At 45.2% G+C, this 23381-nt stretch overlaps 11 non-coding genes and 7 pseudogenes across 11 annotated transcripts; all 18 read left to right on the forward strand.

Moving 5' to 3' along the window:
* Positions 1-2452: 2452 nt before the first annotated feature.
* On the forward strand, positions 2453-2571 carry LOC135600696 (5S ribosomal RNA). Its single transcript, XR_010483012.1, has one exon. It is a non-coding gene; the product is annotated as a 5S ribosomal RNA (ribosomal RNA).
* Positions 2572-3471: 900 nt separating this feature from the next.
* Positions 3472-3590, forward strand: LOC135602231 (5S ribosomal RNA; annotated as a pseudogene).
* Positions 3591-3940: 350 nt separating this feature from the next.
* LOC135600285 (5S ribosomal RNA) lies at positions 3941-4059 on the forward strand. The gene has a single exon (XR_010482611.1). It is a non-coding gene; the product is annotated as a 5S ribosomal RNA (ribosomal RNA).
* A 350-nt stretch (positions 4060-4409) lies between these two features.
* LOC135601844 (5S ribosomal RNA) lies at positions 4410-4528 on the forward strand. The gene has a single exon (XR_010483925.1). It is a non-coding gene; the product is annotated as a 5S ribosomal RNA (ribosomal RNA).
* A 350-nt stretch (positions 4529-4878) lies between these two features.
* Positions 4879-4997, forward strand: LOC135603925 (5S ribosomal RNA; annotated as a pseudogene).
* A 350-nt stretch (positions 4998-5347) lies between these two features.
* LOC135602567 (5S ribosomal RNA) lies at positions 5348-5466 on the forward strand (annotated as a pseudogene).
* Positions 5467-5816: 350 nt separating this feature from the next.
* Positions 5817-5935, forward strand: LOC135599931 (5S ribosomal RNA). The gene has a single exon (XR_010482269.1). It is a non-coding gene; the product is annotated as a 5S ribosomal RNA (ribosomal RNA).
* A 350-nt stretch (positions 5936-6285) lies between these two features.
* LOC135604120 (5S ribosomal RNA) lies at positions 6286-6404 on the forward strand. The gene has a single exon (XR_010484195.1). It is a non-coding gene; the product is annotated as a 5S ribosomal RNA (ribosomal RNA).
* A 350-nt stretch (positions 6405-6754) lies between these two features.
* LOC135603345 (5S ribosomal RNA) lies at positions 6755-6873 on the forward strand (annotated as a pseudogene).
* Positions 6874-7222: 349 nt separating this feature from the next.
* On the forward strand, positions 7223-7341 carry LOC135599762 (5S ribosomal RNA). Its single transcript, XR_010482105.1, has one exon. It is a non-coding gene; the product is annotated as a 5S ribosomal RNA (ribosomal RNA).
* A 350-nt stretch (positions 7342-7691) lies between these two features.
* On the forward strand, positions 7692-7810 carry LOC135604159 (5S ribosomal RNA). The gene has a single exon (XR_010484199.1). It is a non-coding gene; the product is annotated as a 5S ribosomal RNA (ribosomal RNA).
* A 350-nt stretch (positions 7811-8160) lies between these two features.
* Positions 8161-8279, forward strand: LOC135603077 (5S ribosomal RNA; annotated as a pseudogene).
* Positions 8280-8629: 350 nt separating this feature from the next.
* On the forward strand, positions 8630-8750 carry LOC135601678 (5S ribosomal RNA). The gene has a single exon (XR_010483909.1). It is a non-coding gene; the product is annotated as a 5S ribosomal RNA (ribosomal RNA).
* Positions 8751-9100: 350 nt separating this feature from the next.
* Positions 9101-9219, forward strand: LOC135604661 (5S ribosomal RNA). Its single transcript, XR_010484248.1, has one exon. It is a non-coding gene; the product is annotated as a 5S ribosomal RNA (ribosomal RNA).
* A 349-nt stretch (positions 9220-9568) lies between these two features.
* Positions 9569-9687, forward strand: LOC135602856 (5S ribosomal RNA; annotated as a pseudogene).
* A 350-nt stretch (positions 9688-10037) lies between these two features.
* LOC135602757 (5S ribosomal RNA) lies at positions 10038-10156 on the forward strand. The gene has a single exon (XR_010484015.1). It is a non-coding gene; the product is annotated as a 5S ribosomal RNA (ribosomal RNA).
* A 350-nt stretch (positions 10157-10506) lies between these two features.
* On the forward strand, positions 10507-10625 carry LOC135603722 (5S ribosomal RNA). Its single transcript, XR_010484151.1, has one exon. It is a non-coding gene; the product is annotated as a 5S ribosomal RNA (ribosomal RNA).
* Positions 10626-10975: 350 nt separating this feature from the next.
* On the forward strand, positions 10976-11094 carry LOC135603298 (5S ribosomal RNA; annotated as a pseudogene).
* Positions 11095-23381: the final 12287 nt, after the last annotated feature.

The following is a 23381-nucleotide window of genomic DNA, read 5'->3' on the forward strand; positions in this document are numbered from 1 at the left end:
CATCATCAAAAAGGGGGAGATTGTTGAATCTCGGATTTTGATGATGAAGTCAATTGTCATTTGTTGTCTAATCTATGTGTTGAGATAAGTGTGCAGGATTAACTACGATGAAAGTTAGACAAGCAGCAGGAGTTGCGCCGGAGTCAAGTTCATGATCACGTTGGGAGTTCGAGAGTTCGACGGAAGTTCGGACGGTCGTCGGAGGTTCTGCGAGAACAGATCCGAGAAGTCCAGAAGCTTGCCAAGCGAAGCTCGTCGGAACTTGCCAAGTGGATCGTCGCAAAGTCCAGGAGTTTGCCGGAAGTCCGCAGGAGCATCACCGAGGGTTCATCGGATGATCGACGGAAGTTCGCCGGAAACTCGCCGGAAGAAGCGATTGACGCACCGAAGCAAAGCTGCAGAAATTGACTTAGATTTAATTGTAGTTAGCACGCTGATTAAGTTGGAAAATGGGAGGTGATCCCATTGGCTTAATCTTGGGGCAATTGGGCCCCTAAAGGACTAAAATTGGGCCGAATGGAATGAACCATTCGGACCCTGATTGCACCAGGAGGTGCAACCGCCCAGGCCAGGAGGTGGCACCGCCTGGGCTGTGTCTTCCAGCGAGACTGGGCGGTGCAACCTCAACAGCCGGGAGGTGGCACCGCCTGAGCTCAGTCTTCGAGCTAGACTGGGCGGTGCAACCTCCCTGGCAGAGAGGTGGCACCGCCTGAGCTCAGTCTTTGAGCAAGACTGGGCGGTGCAACCTCCCTGGCAGAGAGGTGGCACCGCCTGAGCTCGGTCTTCGAGCTCTGCCAGGCGGTGCAACCTCTCCAGTCAAGAGGTGCAACCGCCTGATCCCGGAATTCCGGGATTTGATCGTTTTGAGCTCCAAATTTGAATTGGGTTGGGGCCTATAAATTCCCCACCCATTCAGCATTGAAAAGATACAGACCTACACCGAAATCTTGATCTTTTTTGTGATTCTAAGAGCTCAAAAGTGTTGTAAAGCCTTTAAGTCTCCTCCTTCTGTTCTTCAAGTTTTCAGTTGTAAAGTGAGGAGAGAAAGGTCTGTAAAGGTTGTCTCCTGAGCCTGTCAAAAGGAGAGAAACTGTAAAAGGGCAGTTTGGCCTTCACCCATTGAAGGAAGGCCCCTAGTTGACGTCGGCAACCTCGTCGATGGAGGAAGCCAAAAGTGGAGTAGGTCAGGACTGACCGAACCACTCTAAATCTCTGGTTTGCGTTTATTTTTTAGCACTTTATCTTTACTGCAAACCTCCTCCACTACTACTGCTCTCTGCGCTTTCACGAACAAGTTCTAAGTGCTGTTCTTCCGAATCTGCATTCAGACGTAAAGTCGTGTTTTAGTACATTACAGTTTACGTTTACGTTTTGATTCTGCAGAACTGTTCTCTGTGCTTTTGCGAACGAGTTTCTTTGCAGTTTACACTTACAGTTTGATTCTATTTATAACTGCAAACTGTCTTCTGCAATTTTACGAACGAGTTTCAACATTTAGACGTAAAACTGCATTTAGACGTAAATCGGCTTTCCTCGCACAATCGTCAGATTTCAGTTTACGTTTATGTCTTGATTTCAACTGCATATTGCCCTCTGCGAATATACAAACGAGTTTCAAAGTTCAGACGTAAATCTGCGTATAATCTGCGTTTAAGACGTAAATCTGCGTTTAGACGTAAATCTGCGTTTAGATGCAAATCTGTTTTTTTTTGCAGATTACCTTTTGAGCTGTACAACAGAAGCACATTGTCTTTATACTTCTGCTCAATCCGCGCTTAGACGCAATCTGCGTTTAGACGCAATCTGCGCTTAGAGGCAATCTGCGTTTAGATGCAATCTGCACTTAGACGCAATCTGCGCTAAGACGCAAACTGCGCTTACACGCAATCTGAGTTTAGACGCAATCTGCATTTAGACACTAACTGCATTTAGACGCTAACTGTGCTTAAACGTAAACTGCACTTAATCATAAGTAATCTTAGAATCGGTTTTTGCATCAAAATAGTCTTTGTCGAACGAACGCGCCTTCGCTTTTTAATCGCTGAAAAATATCAGCTGCACTAATTCACCCCCCCCCCTCTTAGTGCTCTCGATCCTAACACTTTTTGCATCCCGAGATACGAAACATCTCCCGTAGAGCTCCGAGACGATTGTTTTGGGGCTCGAAATTTGTCGTGACCGCTACGATGTCTGTATCGAGGGGATTAGAGAGAGCTTTACGGATTGGGGTCGCAATAGCGATTCCGAGATCGTTCTAGAAAGTGCCGATGGTTTCGGCACGTGCTTGTCGTGACCGATACGCAGTCGTCGGGCTAGGGCTCGGAGAGAGCTTGTAATAGGGATTTCGTGAACGTTCGAGAAAGCGCCGACGGTTTCGTGACGGGCAAGAGGCTCCGGACGTTGATACGCCGACCGCGACGTGCACATAGGCGAGGGACGAAGCACGCGAAACGGGTGCGATAATGCCAGCACTAAAACACCGGATCCCATCAGAACTCCGAAGTTAAGCGTGCTTGGGCAAGAGTAGTACTAGGATGGGTGACCTCCTGGGAAGTCCTCGTGTTGCACTCCTTTTTGCATCCCGAGATACGAAACACCTCCCGTAGAGCTCCGAGACGATTGTTTTGGGGCTCGAAATTTGTCGTGACCGCTACGCTGTCAGTATCGAGGGGCTCGGAGAGAGCTTTCCGGATTGGGGTCGCAATAGCGATTCCGAGATCGTTCTAGAAAGTGCCGATGGTTTCGGCACGCGCTTGCCGTGACCGATACGCAGTCGTCGGGCTAGGGCTCGGAGAGAGCTTTCCGGATTGGGGTCGCAATAGCGATTCCGAGTTCGTTCTAGAAAGTGCCGACAGTTTCTACACGCGCTTGCCGTGACCGATATGCAGTCGTCGGGCTAGGGCTCGGAAAGAGCTTGCAATAGGGATTTCGTGACCGTTCGAGAAAGCGTCGACGGTTTTGTGACTGGTAAGAGGCTCCTGATGTTGATGCACCGACCGCGACGTTCACATAGGCGAGGGACGAAGCATGCGAAACGGGTTCGATAATGCCAGCACTAAATCATCGGATCCCATCAGAACTAGGATGGATGACCCCTTGGTTAGTCCTCGTGTTGCACTCCTTTCTGCATCCCGAGATACGAAACATCTCCCGTAGAGCTCCGAGATGATTGTTTTGGGGCACGAAATTTGCCGTGACCGCTCCACTATCAGTATCGAGGGGCTCGGAGAGAGCTTTCCGGATTGGGGTCGCAATAGCGATTCCGAGATCGTTCTAGAAAGTGCCGATGGTTACGGCACGTGCTTGCCGTGACCGATACGCAGTCGTCGGGCTAGGGCTCGGAGAGAGCTTGCAATAGGGATTTCGTGAACGTTCGAGAAAGCGCCGACGGTTTCCTGACGGGCAAGAGGCTCCGGACGTTGATACGCCGACCGCGACGCGCACATAGGCGAGGGACGAAGCACGCAAAACGGGTGCGATAATGGCAGCACTAAATCACCCGATCCCATCAAAACTCCGAAGTTAAGCGTGCTTGGGCCAGAGTAGTACTACGATGGGTGACCCCCTGGGAAGTCTTCGTGTTGCACTCCTTTTTGCATCCCGGGATACGAAACATCTCCCGTAGAGCTCGGAGACGTTTCTTTTGGGGCTGGAAATTTGCTTTGACCACTACGCAGTCAGTATCGAGGGGCTCGGAGAGAGCTTTCCGGATTGGGGTCACAATAGCGATTCCGAGTTCGTTCTAGAAAGTGCCGATGGTTTCTGCACGCGCTTGCCGTGACCGATATGCAATCGTCGGGCTAGGGCTCGGAGAGAGCTTGCAATAGGGATTTCGTGACCGTTCGAGAAAGCGTCGACGGTTTCGTGACGAGTAAGAGGCTCCTGACGTTGATGCACCGACCGCGACGTTCACATAGGCGTGGGACGAAGCATGCGAAACGGGTGCGATAATGCCAGCACTAAATCACCGGATCCCATCATAACTCCGAAGTTAAGCGTGCTTGGGCAAAAGTAGTACTAGGATGGGTGACCCCCTAGGAAGTCCTCGTGTTGCACTCCTTTTTGCATCCCGAGATACGAAACATCTCCCGTAGAGCTCCGAGATGATTGTTTTGGGGCTCGAAATTTGCCCTGACCGCTACGTTGTTAGTATCGAGGGGCTCGGAGAGAGCTTTCCGGATTGGGGTCGCAATAGCGATTCCGAGATCGTTCTAGAAAGTGCCGATGGTTTCGGCACGTGCTTGTCGTGACCGATACGCAGTCGTCGGGCTAGGGCTCGGAGAGAGCTTGTAATAGGGATTTCGTGAACGTTCGAGAAAGCGCCGACGGTTTCGTGACGGGCAAGAGGCTCCGGACGTTGATACGCCGACCGCGACGTGCACATAGGCGAGGGACGAAGCACGCGAAACGGGTGCGATAATGCCAGCACTAAATCACCGGATCCCATCAGAACTCCGAAGTTAAGCGTGCTTGGGCAAGAGTAGTACTAGGATGGGTGACCTCCTGGGAAGTCCTCGTGTTGCACTCCTTTTTGCATCCCGAGATACGAAACACCTCCCGTAGAGCTCCGAGACGATTGTTTTGGGGCTCGAAATTTGTCGTGACCGCTACGCTGTCAGTATCGAGGGGTTCGGAGAGAGCTTTCCGGATTGGGGTCGCAATAGCGATTCCGAGATCGTTCTAGAAAGTGCCGATGGTTTCGGCACGCGCTTGCCGTGACCGATACGCAGTCGTCGGGCTAGGGCTCGGAGAGAGCTTGCAATACGGATTTCGTGAACGTTCGAGAAAGCGCCGACGGTTTCGTGACGGGCAAGAGGCTCCGGACGTTGATGCGCCGACCGCGACGTGCACATAGGCGAGGGACGAAGCTCGCGTAACGTGTGCGATAATGGCAGCACTAATTTACCGGATCCCATCAAAACACCGAAGTTAAGCGTGCTTGGGCCAGAGTAGTAATACGATGGGTGACCCCTTGGGAAGTCCTCGTGTTGCACTCCTTTTTGCATCCCGGGATACGAAACATCTCCCGTAGATCTCTGAGACGTTTGTTTTGGGGCTGGAAATTTGGTTTGACCACTACGCTGTCAGTAACGAGGGGCTCGTAGAGAGCTTTCCGGATTGGGGTCGCAATAGCGATTCCGAGATCGTTCTAGAAAGTGCCGATGGTTTCGGCACGCGGTTGCCGTGACCGATACGCAGTCGTCGGGCTAGGGCTCGGAGAGAGCTTGCAATAGGGATTTCGTGAACGTTCGAGAAAGCACCGACGGTTTCGTGATGGGCAAGAGGCTCCGGACGTTGATGCGCCGACCGCGACGTGCACATAGCCGAGGGACGAAGCTCGTGAAACGGGTGCGATAATGGCAGCACTAAATCACCAGATCCCATCAAAACACTGAAGTTAAGCGTGCTTGGGCCAGAGTAGTACTACTATGGGTGACCCCCTGGGAAGTCCTCGTGTTGCACTCCTTTTTGCATCCCGGGATACAAAACATCTCCCGTACAGCTCCGAGACGTTTGTTTTGGGGCTGGAAATTTGCTTTGACCGCTACGTAGTCAGTATCGAGGGGCTCAGAGAGAGCTTTCCAGATTGGGGTCGCAATAGCAATTCCGAGTTTGTTCTAGAAAGTGCCGATGGTTTCTACACGCGCTTGCCGTGACCGATACGTAGTCGTCGGGCTAGGGCTCGGAGAGAGCTTGCAATAGGGATTTCGTGACCGTTCGAGAAAGCATCGACGGTTTCGTGATGGGTAAGATGCTCCTGACGTTGATGAACCGACCGCGACGTTCACATAGGCGAGGGACGAAGCACACGAAACGGGTGTGATAATGCCAGCACTAAATCACCGGATCCCATCAGAACTCCGAAATTAAGCGTGCTTGGGCAAAAGTAGTACTAGGATGGGTGACCCCCTAGGAAGTCCTCGTGTTGCACTCCTTTTTGCATCCCGAGATACGAAACATCTCCCGTAGAGCTCCGAGATGATTGTTTTGGGGCTCGAAATTTGCTGTGACCGCTACGCTGTCAGTATCGAGGGGCTCGGAGAGAGCTTTTTGGAATGGGGTAGCAATAGCGATTCCGAGATCGTTCTAGAAAGTGCCGATGGTTTCGGCACGTGGTTGCCGTGACCGATACGCAGTCGTCGGGCTAGGGCTCGGAGAGAGATTGCAATAGGGATTTCGTGAACGTTCGAGAAAGCGCTGACGGTTTCTTGACGGGCAAGAGGCTCCGGACGTTGATGCGCCGACCGCGACGTGCACATAGGCGAGGGACGAAGCACGCGATACGGGTGCGATAATTCCAGCACTAAATCACCGGATCCCATCCGAACTCCGAAGTTAAGCGTGCTTGGGCAAGAGTAGTACTAGGATGGGTGACCCCCTGGGAAGTCCTCGTGTTGCACTCCTTTTTGCATCTCGAGATACGAAACATCTCCCGTAGAGCTCCGAGACGATTGTTTTGGGGCTCGAAATTTGCCGTGACCGCTACGCTGTCAATATCGAGGGGCTCGGAGAGAGCTTTCCGGATTGGGGTCGCAATAGCGATTCCGAGATCGTTCTAGAAAGTGCCGATGGTTTCGGCACGCGGTTGCCGTGACCGATACGCAGTCGTCGGGCTAGGGCTCGGAGAGAGCTTGCAATAGGGATTTCGTGAACGTTCGAGAAAGCGCCGATGGTTTCGTGACGGGCAAGAGGCTTCGGACGTTGATGCGCCGACCGCGACGTGCACATAGCCGAGGGACGAAGCTCGCGAAACGGGTGCGATAATGGCAGCACTAAATCACCAGATCCCATCAAAACACCGAAGTTAAGCGTGCTTGGGCCAGAGTAGTACTAGGATGGGTGACCCCCTGGGAAGTCCTCATGTTGCACTCCTTTTTAAATCCCGTGATACGAAACATCTCCCGTAGAGCTCCGAGACGTTTGTTTTAGGGCTGGAAATTTGCTTTGACCGCTACGCAGTCAGTATCGAGGGGCTCGGAGAGGGCTTTCCGGATTGGGGTCGCAATAGCGATTCCGAGTTAGTTCTAGAAAGTGCCGATGGTTTCTGCACGCGCTTGCCGTGACCGATACGTAGTCGTCGGCTAGGGCTCGGAGAGAGCTTGCAATAGGGATTTCGTGACCGTTCGAGAAAGCATCGACGGTTTCGTGATGGGTAAGATGCTCCTGACGTTGATGCAACGACCGCGACGTTCACATAGGCGAGGGACGAAGCATGCAAAACGGGTGCGATAATGCCAGCACTAAATCACCGGATCCCATCAGAACTCCGAAGTTAAGCTTGCTTGGGCAAAAGTAGTACTAGGATGGGTGACCCCCGGGGAAGTCCTCGTGTTGCACTCCTTTTTGCATCCCGAGATACGAAACATCTCCCGTAGAGCTCCGAGATGATTGTTTTGGGGCTCGAAATTTGCTATGACCGCTACGCTGTCAGTATCGAGGGGCTCGGAGAGAGCTTTCCGGAATGGGGTAGCAATAGCGATTCCGAGATCGTTCTAGAAAGTGCCGATGGTTTCGGCACGCGCTTGCCGTGACCGATACGCAGTCGTCGGGCTAGGGCTCGGAGAGAGATTGCATTAGGGATTTCGTGAACGTTCGAGAAAGCGCCGACGGTTTCATGACGGGCAAGAGGCTCCGGACGTTGATGCGCCGACCGCGATGTGCACATAGGCAAGGGACGAAGCACGCGAAACGGGTGCGATAATGCAAGCACTAAATCACCGGATCCCATCAGAACTCCGAAGTTAAGCGTGCTTGGGCAAAAGTAGTACTAGGATGGGTGACCCCCTGGGAAGTCCTCGTGTTGCACTCCTTTTTGCATCCCGAGATACGAAACATCTCCCGTAGAGCTCCGAGATGATTGTTTTAGGGCTCGAAATTTGCTGGGACCGCTACGCTGTCAGTATCGAGGGGCTCGGAGAGAGCTTTCGGGATTGGGGTCGCAATAGGGATTCCGAGATCGTTCTAGAAAGTGCCGATGGTTTCGGCACGCTGTTGCCGTGACCGATACGCAGTCGTCGGGCTAGGGCTCGAAAAGAGATTGCAATAGAGATTTCGTGAACGTTCGAGAAAGCGCCGACGGTTTCGTGACGGACAAGAGGCTTCGGACGTTGATGCGCCGACCGCGACGTTCACATAGCCGAGGGACGAAGCTCGCGAAACGGGTGCGATAATGGCAGAACTAAATCACCAGATCCCATCAAAACACCGAAGTTAAGCGTGCTTGGGCCAGAGTAGTACTAGGATGGGTGACCCCCTGGGAAGTCCTCGTGTTGCACTCCTTTTTGCTTCCCGGGATACGAAACATCTCCCGTAGAGCTCCGAGATGATTGTTTTGGGGCTGGAAATTTGCTTTGACCGCTATGCAGTCAGTATCGAGGGGCTCGGAGAGAGCTTTCCGGACTGGGGTCGCAATAGCGATTCCGAGTTCGTTCTAGAAAGTGCCGATGGTTTCTGCACGCGCTTGCCGTGACCGATACACAGTCGTCGGGCTAGTGCTCGGAGAGAGCTTGCAATAGGGATTTCGTGACCGTTCGAGAAAGCGTCGACGGTTTCGTGACAGGTAAGAGGCTCCTGACGTTGATGCACCGACCGCGACGTTCACATAGGCGAGGGACGAAGCATGCAAAACGGGTGCGATAATGCCAGCACTAAATCACCGGATCCCATCAGAACTCCGAAGTTAAGCGTGCTTGGGGGCCAGAGTAGTACTAGGATGGGTGACCCCCTGGGAAGTCCTCGTGTTGCACTCCTTTTTGCTTCCCGGGATACGAAACATCTCCCGTAGAGCTCCGAGACGTTTGTTTTGGGGCTGGAAATTTGCTTTGAACGCTACGCAGTCAGTATCGATGGGCTCGGAGAGAGCTTTACGCATTGGGGTCGCAATAGCGATTCCGAGTTCGTTCTAGAAAGTGCCGATGGTTTCTGCATGCGCTTGCCGTGACCGATACGCAGTCGTCGGGCTAGTGCTCGGAGAGAGCTTGCAATAGGGATTTCGTGACCGTTCGAGAAAGCGTTGACGGTTTCGTGACGGGTAAGAGGCTCCTGACGTTGATGCACCGACCGCGACGTTCACATAGGCGAGGGACGAAGCATGCGAAACGGGTGCGATAATGCCGGCACTAAATCACCGGATCCCATCAGAACTCCGAAGTTAAGCGTGCTTGGGCAAAAGTAGTACTAGGATGGGTGACCCCTTGGGAAGTCCTCATGTTGCACTCCTTTTTGCATCCCGAGATACGAAACATCTCCCGTAGAGCTCCGAGACGTTTGTTTTGGGGCTGAAAATTTGCCGTGACCGCTACGATGTCAGTATCGAGGGGCTCGGAGAGAGCTTTACGGAATGGGGTAGCAATAGCGATTCCGAGATCGTTCTATAAAGTGCCGATGGTTTCGGCACGCGCTTGCCGTGACCGACACGCAGTCGTCGGGCTAGGGCTCGGAGAGGCTTGCAATAGGGATTTCGTGAACGTTCGAGAATGCGCCGACAGTTTCGTGACGGGCAAGAGGCTCCGGACGTTGATGCACCGACCGCGACGTGCACATAGGCGAGGGACGAAGCTCGCGAAACGTGTGCGATAATGGCAGCACTAAATTAACGGATCCCATCAAAACACCGAAGTTAAGCGTGCTTGGGCCAGGGTAGTACTACGATGGGTGACCCCTTGGGAAGTCCTCGTGTTGCACACCTTTTTGCATCCCGGGATACGAAACATCTCCCGTAGAGCTCCGAGACGTTTGTTTTGGGGCTGGAAATTTGCTTTGACCGCTACGCAGTCAGTATCGAGGGGCTCGGAGAGAGCTTTCGGGATTGGGGTCGCAATAGCGATTCTGAGTTCGTTCTAGAAAGTGCCGATGGTTTCTGCACGCATTTGCCGTGACCGATACGCAGTCGTCGGGCTAGTGCTCGGAGAGAGCTTGCAATAGGGATTTCATGACCGTTCGAGAAAGCGTCGACGGTTTCGTGACGGGTAAGAGGCTCCTGACGTTGATGCACCGACCGCGACGTTCACATAGGCGAGGGACGAAGCATGCGAAACGGGTGCGATAATGCCAGCACTAAATCACCGGATCCCATCAGAACTCCGAAGTTAAGAGTGCTTGGGCAAAAGTAGTACTAGGATGGGTGACCCCTTGGGAAGTCCTCATGTTGCACTCCTTTTTGCATCCCGAGATACGAAACATCTCCCGTAGAGCTCCGAGATGATTGTTATGGGGCTCGAAAGTTGCGGTGACCGCTACGCTGTCAGTATCGAGGGGCTCGGAGAGAGCTTTACGGAATGGGGTAGCAATAGCGATTCCGAGATCGTTCTATAAAGTGCCGATGGTTTCGGCACGCGCTTGCCGTGACCGATACGCAATCGTCGGGCTAGTGCTCGGAGAGAGATTGCAATAGGGATTTCGTGAACGTTCGAGAAAGAGCCGACGGTTTCTTGACGGGCAAGAGGCTCCGGACGTTGATGCGCCGACCGCGACGTGCACATAGGCGAGGGACGAAGCACGCGAAACGGGTGCGATAATGCCAGCACTAAATCACCGGATCCCATCCGAACTCCGAAGTTAAGCGTGCTTGGGCAAGAGTAGTACTAGGATGGGTGACCCCCTGAGAAGTCCTCGTGGTGCACTCCTTTTTGCATCCCGAGATACGAAACATCTCCCGTAGAGCTCCAAGACGATTGTTTTGGGGCTCGAAATTTGCCGTGACCGCTATGCTGTGAATATCGAGGGGCTCGGAGAGAGCTTTCCGGATTGGGGTCGCATTAGCGATTCCGAGATCGTTCTAGAAAGTGCTGATGGTTTCGGCACGCGCTTGCCGTGACCGATACGCAGTCGTCGGGCTAGGGCTCGGAGAGAGCTTGAAATAGGGATTTCGTGAACGTTCGAGAAAGCGCCGACGGTTTCGTGACGGGCAAAAGGCTCCGGACGTTGATGTGCCGACCGCGACGTGCAGATAGCCGAGGGACGAAGTTCGCGAAACGGGTGCGATAATGGCAGCACTAAATCACCAGATCCAATCAAAACACCGAAGTTAAGCGTGCTTGGGCCAGAGTAGTACTAGGATGGGTGACCCCCTGGGAAGTCCTCGTGTTGCACTCCTTTTTGCATCTCGGGATACGAAACATCTCCCGTAGAGCTCCGAGACGTTTGTTTTGGGGCTGAAAATTTGCTTTGACCGCTACGCAGTCAGTATCGAGGGGCTCGGAGAGAGCTTTCCGGATTGCGGTCACAATAGCGATTCCGAGTTCATTCTAGAAAGTGTCGACGGTTTCTGCACGCGCTTGCTGTAACACCCCTCATTTCCGAATTTTCGTATAATATTTCTGGTGATAATGTAAGCATCTATTTTTAATTGACACAAGAAATAGAGTATGAATCAGAGGTAACTTATTTTTAAGATTTGGGAGATCTGTTCAAAAAAAAAAAGAAAGAATTTGTGGACCTATATGTAAACCCTAAGGACCTAATCGTGAATATGATAAAAACGAGGACTAAACTGCAAAATGCACCAAATGACAAATTCCACCGCTTAAGCCTCTCTGCCTTCGTTGTTAAGGAAGCAGAGGAGGCAGCTCGTGGGTGACCAGGGAAAGAAAAGAAGAAAAAGAAGAAGAAGAAGAAGAAGGAGAAGAGAAAGAAAATTTGGGGCTTTTAGGGTTTTTGCTTTAATCTTGTTACTTCGGGTCAAAATTTGCAAAGGCAAGTGTTCTAACCCCATCCTACATAAGTATTTGACTCTGTTTTTATGTTGATTCAAAATAAATTGGAAGATTTCTATTTAGAAACTGATATATCTCTCTTTGGACTTAAACCAGGGATTCTGAAAGTCTTTCGGTAAACTGACCCCTAAGCACTGTTTCGGCTATAAGTTTTAATATAGATTGAGAATTCAGGCAGGAACTATTTTGTTTGAAATTAGACTCGTATGTGTTTCTTTTGACACCGATTTTGTAGATTTTGGACACCGAATACTTACCCAAAAATTTGTTTCAAAAGAGCCTATAGACGCTGTAAAACAGAGTTCAGATTTCTGACCTTTCGATACTAAAACGCCTATAACTCCCTGTTGAAAATTCTGATTTGTATCAAACTGATTTTATTTGAAAGTAGACTTGAAATTCTCGCTTTTGACATATAGTTTGAAAATTTTGGAGTTCAATTGCCCACCCTATCGTCTGTTGATTCCGACCCTATAAATTCTGTAACACAGTGATTGTGATTTTGACCTTGTGTTACCAAATCAGAGGTAACTCAGTGTTGGGAGCCCTGTTTCATATGAAATCTGTTCCATCTTAATATAGATTGATATATGATTCGACCATAGCCTTATTATGGGTATTGGAGCATAATTGTTATTCTAAAATATTTGTTTGATGTGCCACTGGAATTCTGTCCGAAATCGAGCTCTGGTTGATTTCGCGTATTTGGTTCCATTCCTTTGGATATCTGAATTTGTCTAACCTTCTTATTGGAATTGAGCTGATTATGATTGCTTGGAATCCCTGTACACTCTTGCTTCCAATTCTTTCCTAAAATGAATACTTTTGTGAGAGATTTGTTCCTTGCATCATTGTTTTTGAAAAGGCACATGTATGTTTGGTTGTTCCGCGTGTGCTTCCGTTATATGCTGCTTATTGTTGAAACTGCCTTCTTGTACTCTGGTGTGTGGGATAATGTGAACCTTTGCCAGAAATGGTAAAGGGAGTTGTGAACCTTTGCCAGAAATGGTAAAGGGAGTTGTGAACCTTTGCCAGAAATGGTAAAGGGAGTTGTGAACCTTTGCCAGAAATGGTAAAGGGAGTTATGCATAGAGCCTGCGATGCTCTGCCGGCCCCCTCTGACTTCACCTAGACGTGGGTGGATGGAGCTCCCAGACGTGGGAGACTTTTGTCAGGTGGTCATTCAGAAATGGATGAATCACATTCTGACTGAGATCCCACTACACCCTCTATATGTTTGATATGACATCCAGAGTTTTGGTGAGTTATTTTTGTTCGTGCTCTGGATAAGTATGATATGATTGCAACGTCAAGGACGACGTTTGAGCTTCTGTACGACATATGAGTTTGATATGCTCTGAAATGCTTCATTCACTATTGAGTTTGCTTCGTAATGTTCCATAGATCGTTGATGTGTTCTGGAACATTTTATATGCCATTGATAAGCTCCGATATGTTTCCTTTGTTTCTGATATGCTCCAATTACTCTATGCCCCATCTGTCTGGAACCAAATATGTATGATTAAAAAGGACAATTATGATTCTGCTCCTAATGATATTATGTATACGAAATCGTATATTCTGCTTTTGTGTTTTGATACTGTATCTCTTGGAAATTGTACTATTTTGTTATGGATATGTTAGTCACTTGCTGAGCTCTTTATGCTCACCCCGTTTGTTGATAAATTTTTCAGGATAGCGTATCGCTTGCTTAAATGTTAAGAATGGGCTGAGGCAGTGGAAAGTTTAGAAGACGTTGGGCAGAACTTTTGTTAGCATATATGTAGTTGTGTATAAGCTACCTTGCATCTAATGAAATGTGACTATAAATCTAAACCTGTGGATTTTGTGTAAGTTAAAGGATCCCTCATGTATAGGGTTTTGGAATGTTAAATTAAATTTGTGTAATGATATGAACTTATGGTAAATCGATGATTGTGGTGACTGCATGGATTTCCCCACTTGTGGATTTATATTGTGGTTTTTATTTTGACGAGTCGAGTTTAGATTGTATGAATTATCGAGTGATGTGTGCTATGTTTATGAATTGTACAGGGTTATGAATTGGTAGATTATAGAAGTGAAATTTTTGATCTGAATGTTTTCTTAGTGACCTCAAATGTGTGTTTGGATCCTGGGTTAGTTGTGACGAAAGATTTTAAATATAATGGATATTTTTAGGGGCGTGATAGAGGTGGTATCAGAGCATGATTTGAGAATCACTAAGAATGTTATGTTTTTTTTGAGGTTTATTGACTATCATTTAGAGATTGATCAAAGAAAATGTTCTTTTGATGTTTTAGGAAGCAAGGATGACGAGATCATCTGGTTCTCCTGTTGCATCTACTACTGATCAATTGAGTGGTATTATGCGGACTTTGGAGACTATGGCACAAGTGATGCAACAACAACAACAACCTGTCCAACAAGGAAGTAATGATGGAATAGAGACATCAAACCGGACGGGGTTGGGAATTGGACAGTTTAAGAAGCTTAGTCCTCCCAGTTTCAGTGGTGAGTCTGATCCAATGGTGGCGGAACGATGGATGATGCAGATAGAGAAAATATTTGATGCCCTAAGTTACTCTGATGAACGAAAGGTTTTTCTTGCCACCTTTATGCTGGAAGGAGAAGCTGAACACTGGTGGAGAATGATTAAGAGGATGTCTGAAATCAAACATGAGCAAATGACATGGAAGTTATTCCAAGAAAAGTTTTACGACAAATATTTTCCCGATTGTATGAAAGAGCAAAAAGAATTGGAGTTCTTGAACCTTATCCAGGGAAGTATGACGGTTACAAAGTATGAATCTAGATTTACTGAGCTCTCCAGGTTTGCCACACATATGACTGATGATGAATCTAGAAAGGCAAGAAGGTTTGAAAGGGGATTACGGCCAGCAATAAGAAGCCGAATGTCAGCTTTAAAATTACAAACATATGCTGATACGGTAGAAAGAGCTTTGAAAATTGAAAGAGACATGGAGGAAATTCAAGAAATCATTGGCAAGAGCCAAAGGGACAAATTTACTAGCAAAAGCAGGAGAGAAAATAAATATGAAGATAGTAACAAGAGGTTTAAGACATCTGGATTTGAGAAAAGGAAACCATGGGGGAGGACTCAGTTATGTGAAAAATGTGGATCAAATCATGAAACGAGTCGGTGTTTTCGGGTGACTGGAGCATGTTTTAGTTGTGGAAAGCTAGGTCATCAAATAAAAGATTGCCCACTGAACAGGAAAAGAGAGCCACTGTCTCCTAGACCCTCAGCCCATGCTAGAGTGTACGCTATCACGGAACAAGATTCTAAAGCTTCTAAATCTGTGGTGGAAGGTATTCTTCATGTTTCTAAAAGAAATGCAAAAGTTTTGTTTGATCCTGGCTCCAACTTATCATTTGTTTCACAACACTTTGCTTGTCACTTGGATATTCTACCTAAACCCCTGGATTATATGCTATATGTAACAACTGCTGTTGGAGATTCATTGGCAACAAACGTAGTCTACCCATCTTGTTTGATCTCTATTGGAGACCATGAACTCCTTGCTGATTTGATTCTCCTAGAGATCCAGGGTTTTGATATTATACTTGGCATGGATTGGTTATCTTCTCATCACGCTAGTATTGACTGTTACAAAAAAATAATTACCTTCTGCATACCAGATCAGCCTATATTTTTCTTTGAGGGCATTAAGCATGATTTGCCTCCTTGCTTGATATCCGCACTTCAAGCTTATCATCTTATGCAGAAAGGTTGTCTTTGTTATATGGTGTGTGTAAAGGAGCATTCAAATCAGGAAACCCACATAGATGAAATTTCAGTGGTCAAAGAATTCCCTGATGTATTTCCTGATGACTTGCCTGGTTTACCTCTAGATAGAGAGGGTGAATTTGCTATTGATCTAGTCCCCAGTACAACCCCAATATCTAAGCCTCCCTACAGAATGGCACCACTTGAGTTAGAAGAATTAAAGAAGCAAATACAAGAATTATTAGATAAGGGTTTCATACGACCCAGTGTATCCCCATGGGGTGCTCCGGTACTATTAGTGAAGAAGAAGGATGGAACATTGAGGCTTTGTATTGATTATAGACAGTTGAATCAGGTGACCATCAAAAACAAATATCCCATACCTAGAATTGATGATTTGTTTGATCAACTGCAGGGTGCACAAGTATTCTCTAAGATTGACCTGAGGTCAGGTTACTATCAGTTGAGGATCAAAGAGGAGGATATTTCAAAAACAGCCTTCAGAACTCGATATGGTCATTATGAATTCTTGGTGATGCCTTTTGGTTTGACTAATGCCCCTGCAGCTTTTATGGAACTAATGAATAGGACATTTCAACAGCTCTTGGATATCTGTGTAATTGTATTTATTGATGACATATTGGTGTATTCAAGGAGTAATCAGGAGCATGAGGAACACTTGAGGAAGGTATTGTCCATACTAAGAGAAAAGAAGTTGTATGCAAAGTTCAGCAAATGTGAATTTTGGTTGAATGAAGTTGCCTTCTTAGGCCATGTGATTTCAGGAAAGGGTATATCTGTTGATCCAAGGAAAATAGAAGCTGTAGTTGAATGGGAAGTACCAACAAATGTGACAGAAGTTAGGAGCTTCTTGGGCATGGCAGGTTATTACAGGAGATTTGTGGAGGGATTTTCTCGAATTGCTCAACCTCTCACCAAACTCACTAAGAAGAATATGAAATTTGTATGGGGTGATGATTGTGAGCAAAGTTTTCAAGAGTTAAAAAGAAGATTGACTAGTGCCCCTATTCTCACTATTCCAAGGGGTAATGATGAGTTTGTAGTTTATACTGATGCTTCAAGTAAGGGCCTAGGATGTGTTTTGATGCAGGAAGGGAGAGTAATTGCGTATGCTTCTAGGCAACTTAAAGGTTATGAACTGAATTACCCAACTCATGATTTGGAATTGGCAGCAATTATTTTTGCTTTAAAGATTTGGAGACATTATTTGTATGGTCGGCAGTTTGAAATCTTTACTGATCACAAGAGTTTAAAATATATTTTCACTCAGAAAGAGTTAAACATGAGGCAGCGAAGATGGATTGAACTTCTGAAGGATTATGATTGTACCATCCGTTATCACCCGGGCAAAGCCAATGTTGTAGCTGATGCACTTAGTAGGAAATCTACAAGTTTTATGGCTAGTCTGGTCGTGAAGCAATGGAAGCCAATAGAAGAAAATTTTGATTTGAAAGCTTTGAGGAAAGAGCAAGACTCGATGATTCTGATGGCCTCCATTCAAGTGCAGTCTGATCTTATGCAACAAATTAAGGAAGGACAATTACGAGATCCACATTTAATCTACTTGAGGAGTGAAGTAGAAAAGGGATTGAAGCCACAATTTCAAATTTCAAAGGATGGCCTATTGAGATTTGGGGAGAGAGTATGTGTACCAAATGAACTAGTTATCAAGAATCAAATCCTAACTGAAAGTCATACTTCAAAGTACACCCTACACCCTGGGAGCACTAAGATGTATAGAGATCTTCGAAGTCATTATTGGTGGAAAGGCATGAAGAAAGAAATGGCAATGTATGTTTCTAAATGTTTGACTTGTCAGCAAATCAAAGTGGAACACCAAAGACCTGGAGGGTTGTTGCAACCTTTAGTTATTCCTGAATGGAAATGGGAATGTATTACTATGGATTTTGTTTCAGGACTACCCAGAACCTCGAGGAAGCATGATGCTATTTGGGTTATCATTGATAGGTTAACAAAATCTGCGCATTTCCTACCGATTAATATGACTTATTCACTTGATAGACTTGCAGATTTATATGTTAATGAAGTAGTAAGACTTCATGGTATTCCAAAGGAGATTATCTCTGATAGAGACTCCAGATTTCTCTCTAGATTCTGGAGAAAATTGCAGGAGTCGATGGGCACTAAAGTCAAGTTTAGTACTGCATATCATCCTCAGACTGATGGTCAGTCAGAAAGAACAATTCAAACACTTGAGGATTTGCTTAGAGCCTATGTTATGGATTGGAAAGGTGAATGGGATAAGGATATTTCACTTGTTGAGTTCACGTATAATAATAGTTATCATTCAAGTATTCAGATGGCTCCTTATGAAGCTCTATATGGGCGAAAGTGCGTAACACCTGTATGTTGGGAGGAAGTTGGAGACAGAAAGCTATTAGCACCGGACAAGGTACAAGAAACTACCGAGAAAATTCAAGTAATAAGGAAAAGGTTAAAAACTGCTCAGAGTCGTCAAAAGAGTTATGCTGACAATAGAAGACGAGATATTGAGTTTGAAATCGGAGATTTTGTATTCTTAAAAGTCTCCCCTTCCAAAGGCATTATGAGGTTTGGGAAGAAAGGAAAATTAAGCCCAAGATTTATTGGACCTTTTGAGGTTCTTGAGAGGGTTGGTTCTGTCGCTTACAGGATTGCCTTGCCACCAGCATTGAGCCATGTCCATGATATATTTCATGTCTCGATGATTAGAAAGTATATGTATGACCCTTCTCACATCATTAAGTATGAGCTGGTGGAGTTCGATAAAGATCTATCCTATGTGGAAGAGCCTATTCAGATTATTGATAAGAAAGAAAAAGTCCTAAGGAATCGGGTCATCCCACTGGTTCAAGTAAATTGGAGACATCATTCTGGAGAAGAGACAACTTGGGAGCTAGAAGAGGAAATGAAAAAGGTGTATCCTCGTCTTTTCATCGAATAGAGGTACGATAAATTTAGAGGACTAAATTTTTCTTTTAAGGGGGGGAGAGTGTAACACCCCTCATTTCCGAATTTTCGTATAATATTTCTGGTGATAATGTAAGCATCTATTTTTAATTGACACAAGAAATAGAGTATGAATCAGAGGTAACTTATTTTTAAGATTTGGGAGATCTGTTCAAAAAAAAAAAGAAAGAATTTGAGGACCTATATGTAAACCCTAAGGACCTAATCGTGAATATGATAAAAACGAGGACTAAACTGCAAAATGCACCAAATGACAAATTCCACCGCTTAAGCCTCTCTGCCTTCGTTGTTAAGGAAGCAGAGGAGGCAGCTCGTGGGTGACCAGGGAAAGAAAAGAAGAAAAAGAAGAAGAAGAAGAAGAAGGAGAAGAGAAAGAAAATTTGGGGCTTTTAGGGTTTTTGCTTTAATCTTGTTACTTCGGGTCAAAATTTGCAAAGGCAAGTGTTCTAACCCCATCCTACATAAGTATTTGACTCTGTTTTTATGTTGATTCAAAATAAATTGGAAGATTTCTATTTAGAAACTGATATATCTCTCTTTGGACTTAAACCAGGGATTCTGAAAGTCTTTCGGTAAACTGACCCCTAAGCACTGTTTCGGCTATAAGTTTTAATATAGATTGAGAATTCAGGCAGGAACTATTTTGTTTGAAATTAGACTCGTATGTGTTTCTTTTGACACCGATTTTGTAGATTTTGGACACCGAATACTTACCCAAAAATTTGTTTCAAAAGAGCCTATAGACGCTGTAAAACAGAGTTCAGATTTCTGACCTTTCGATACTAAAACGCCTATAACTCCCTGTTGAAAATTCTGATTTGTATCAAACTGATTTTATTTGAAAGTAGACTTGAAATTCTCGCTTTTGACATATAGTTTGAAAATTTTGGAGTTCAATTGCCCACCCTATCGTCTGTTGATTCCGACCCTATAAATTCTGTAACACAGTGATTGTGATTTTGACCTTGTGTTACCAAATCAGAGGTAACTCAGTGTTGGGAGCCCTGTTTCATATGAAATCTGTTCCATCTTAATATAGATTGATATATGATTCGACCATAGCCTTATTATGGGTATTGGAGCATAATTGTTATTCTAAAATATTTGTTTGATGTGCCACTGGAATTCTGTCCGAAATCGAGCTCTGGTTGATTTCGCGTATTTGGTTCCATTCCTTTGGATATCTGAATTTGTCTAACCTTCTTATTGGAATTGAGCTGATTATGATTGCTTGGAATCCCTGTACACTCTTGCTTCCAATTCTTTCCTAAAATGAATACTTTTGTGAGAGATTTGTTCCTTGCATCATTGTTTTTGAAAAGGCACATGTATGTTTGGTTGTTCCGCGTGTGCTTCCGTTATATGCTGCTTATTGTTGAAACTGCCTTCTTGTACTCTGGTGTGTGGGATAATGTGAACCTTTGCCAGAAATGGTAAAGGGAGTTGTGAACCTTTGCCAGAAATGGTAAAGGGAGTTGTGAACCTTTGCCAGAAATGGTAAAGGGAGTTGTGAACCTTTGCCAGAAATGGTAAAGGGAGTTATGCATAGAGCCTGCGATGCTCTGCCGGCCCCCTCTGACTTCACCTAGACGTGGGTGGATGGAGCTCCCAGACGTGGGAGACTTTTGTCAGGTGGTCATTCAGAAATGGATGAATCACATTCTGACTGAGATCCCACTACACCCTCTATATGTTTGATATGACATCCAGAGTTTTGGTGAGTTATTTTTGTTCGTGCTCTGGATAAGTATGATATGATTGCAACGTCAAGGACGACGTTTGAGCTTCTGTACGACATATGAGTTTGATATGCTCTGAAATGCTTCATTCACTATTGAGTTTGCTTCGTAATGTTCCATAGATCGTTGATGTGTTCTGGAACATTTTATATGCCATTGATAAGCTCCGATATGTTTCCTTTGTTTCTGATATGCTCCAATTACTCTATGCCCCATCTGTCTGGAACCAAATATGTATGATTAAAAAGGACAATTATGATTCTGCTCCTAATGATATTATGTATACGAAATCGTATATTCTGCTTTTGTGTTTTGATACTGTATCTCTTGGAAATTGTACTATTTTGTTATGGATATGTTAGTCACTTGCTGAGCTCTTTATGCTCACCCCGTTTGTTGATAAATTTTTCAGGATAGCGTATCGCTTGCTTAAATGTTAAGAATGGGCTGAGGCAGTGGAAAGTTTAGAAGACGTTGGGCAGAACTTTTGTTAGCATATATGTAGTTGTGTATAAGCTACCTTGCATCTAATGAAATGTGACTATAAATCTAAACCTGTGGATTTTGTGTAAGTTAAAGGATCCCTCATGTATAGGGTTTTGGAATGTTAAATTAAATTTGTGTAATGATATGAACTTATGGTAAATCGATGATTGTGGTGACTGCATGGATTTCCCCACTTGTGGATTTATATTGTGGTTTTTATTTTGACGAGTCGAGTTTAGATTGTATGAATTATCGAGTGATGTGTGCTATGTTTATGAATTGTACAGGGTTATGAATTGGTAGATTATAGAAGTGAAATTTTTGATCTGAATGTTTTCTTAGTGACCTCAAATGTGTGTTTGGATCCTGGGTTAGTTGTGACGAAAGATTTTAAATATAATGGATATTTTTAGGGGCGTGATAGAGGTGGTATCAGAGCATGATTTGAGAATCACTAAGAATGTTATGTTTTTTTTGAGGTTTATTGACTATCATTTAGAGATTGATCAAAGAAAATGTTCTTTTGATGTTTTAGGAAGCAAGGATGACGAGATCATCTGGTTCTCCTGTTGCATCTACTACTGATCAATTGAGTGGTATTATGCGGACTTTGGAGACTATGGCACAAGTGATGCAACAACAACAACAACCTGTCCAACAAGGAAGTAATGATGGAATAGAGACATCAAACCGGACGGGGTTGGGAATTGGACAGTTTAAGAAGCTTAGTCCTCCCAGTTTCAGTGGTGAGTCTGATCCAATGGTGGCGGAACGATGGATGATGCAGATAGAGAAAATATTTGATGCCCTAAGTTACTCTGATGAACGAAAGGTTTTTCTTGCCACCTTTATGCTGGAAGGAGAAGCTGAACACTGGTGGAGAATGATTAAGAGGATGTCTGAAATCAAACATGAGCAAATGACATGGAAGTTATTCCAAGAAAAGTTTTACGACAAATATTTTCCCGATTGTATGAAAGAGCAAAAAGAATTGGAGTTCTTGAACCTTATCCAGGGAAGTATGACGGTTACAAAGTATGAATCTAGATTTACTGAGCTCTCCAGGTTTGCCACACATATGACTGATGATGAATCTAGAAAGGCAAGAAGGTTTGAAAGGGGATTACGGCCAGCAATAAGAAGCCGAATGTCAGCTTTAAAATTACAAACATATGCTGATACGGTAGAAAGAGCTTTGAAAATTGAAAGAGACATGGAGGAAATTCAAGAAATCATTGGCAAGAGCCAAAGGGACAAATTTACTAGCAAAAGCAGGAGAGAAAATAAATATGAAGATAGTAACAAGAGGTTTAAGACATCTGGATTTGAGAAAAGGAAACCATGGGGGAGGACTCAGTTATGTGAAAAATGTGGATCAAATCATGAAACGAGTCGGTGTTTTCGGGTGACTGGAGCATGTTTTAGTTGTGGAAAGCTAGGTCATCAAATAAAAGATTGCCCACTGAACAGGAAAAGAGAGCCACTGTCTCCTAGACCCTCAGCCCATGCTAGAGTGTACGCTATCACGGAACAAGATTCTAAAGCTTCTAAATCTGTGGTGGAAGGTATTCTTCATGTTTCTAAAAGAAATGCAAAAGTTTTGTTTGATCCTGGCTCCAACTTATCATTTGTTTCACAACACTTTGCTTGTCACTTGGATATTCTACCTAAACCCCTGGATTATATGCTATATGTAACAACTGCTGTTGGAGATTCATTGGCAACAAACGTAGTCTACCCATCTTGTTTGATCTCTATTGGAGACCATGAACTCCTTGCTGATTTGATTCTCCTAGAGATCCAGGGTTTTGATATTATACTTGGCATGGATTGGTTATCTTCTCATCACGCTAGTATTGACTGTTACAAAAAAATAATTACCTTCTGCATACCAGATCAGCCTATATTTTTCTTTGAGGGCATTAAGCATGATTTGCCTCCTTGCTTGATATCCGCACTTCAAGCTTATCATCTTATGCAGAAAGGTTGTCTTTGTTATATGGTGTGTGTAAAGGAGCATTCAAATCAGGAAACCCACATAGATGAAATTTCAGTGGTCAAAGAATTCCCTGATGTATTTCCTGATGACTTGCCTGGTTTACCTCTAGATAGAGAGGGTGAATTTGCTATTGATCTAGTCCCCAGTACAACCCCAATATCTAAGCCTCCCTACAGAATGGCACCACTTGAGTTAGAAGAATTAAAGAAGCAAATACAAGAATTATTAGATAAGGGTTTCATACGACCCAGTGTATCCCCATGGGGTGCTCCGGTACTATTAGTGAAGAAGAAGGATGGAACATTGAGGCTTTGTATTGATTATAGACAGTTGAATCAGGTGACCATCAAAAACAAATATCCCATACCTAGAATTGATGATTTGTTTGATCAACTGCAGGGTGCACAAGTATTCTCTAAGATTGACCTGAGGTCAGGTTACTATCAGTTGAGGATCAAAGAGGAGGATATTTCAAAAACAGCCTTCAGAACTCGATATGGTCATTATGAATTCTTGGTGATGCCTTTTGGTTTGACTAATGCCCCTGCAGCTTTTATGGAACTAATGAATAGGACATTTCAACAGCTCTTGGATATCTGTGTAATTGTATTTATTGATGACATATTGGTGTATTCAAGGAGTAATCAGGAGCATGAGGAACACTTGAGGAAGGTATTGTCCATACTAAGAGAAAAGAAGTT

Source organism: Musa acuminata, chromosome BXJ2-1 (assembly GCF_036884655.1).
Source record: "Musa acuminata AAA Group cultivar baxijiao chromosome BXJ2-1, Cavendish_Baxijiao_AAA, whole genome shotgun sequence".
NCBI classification, from domain to species: Eukaryota; Viridiplantae; Streptophyta; class Magnoliopsida; order Zingiberales; family Musaceae; genus Musa; species Musa acuminata.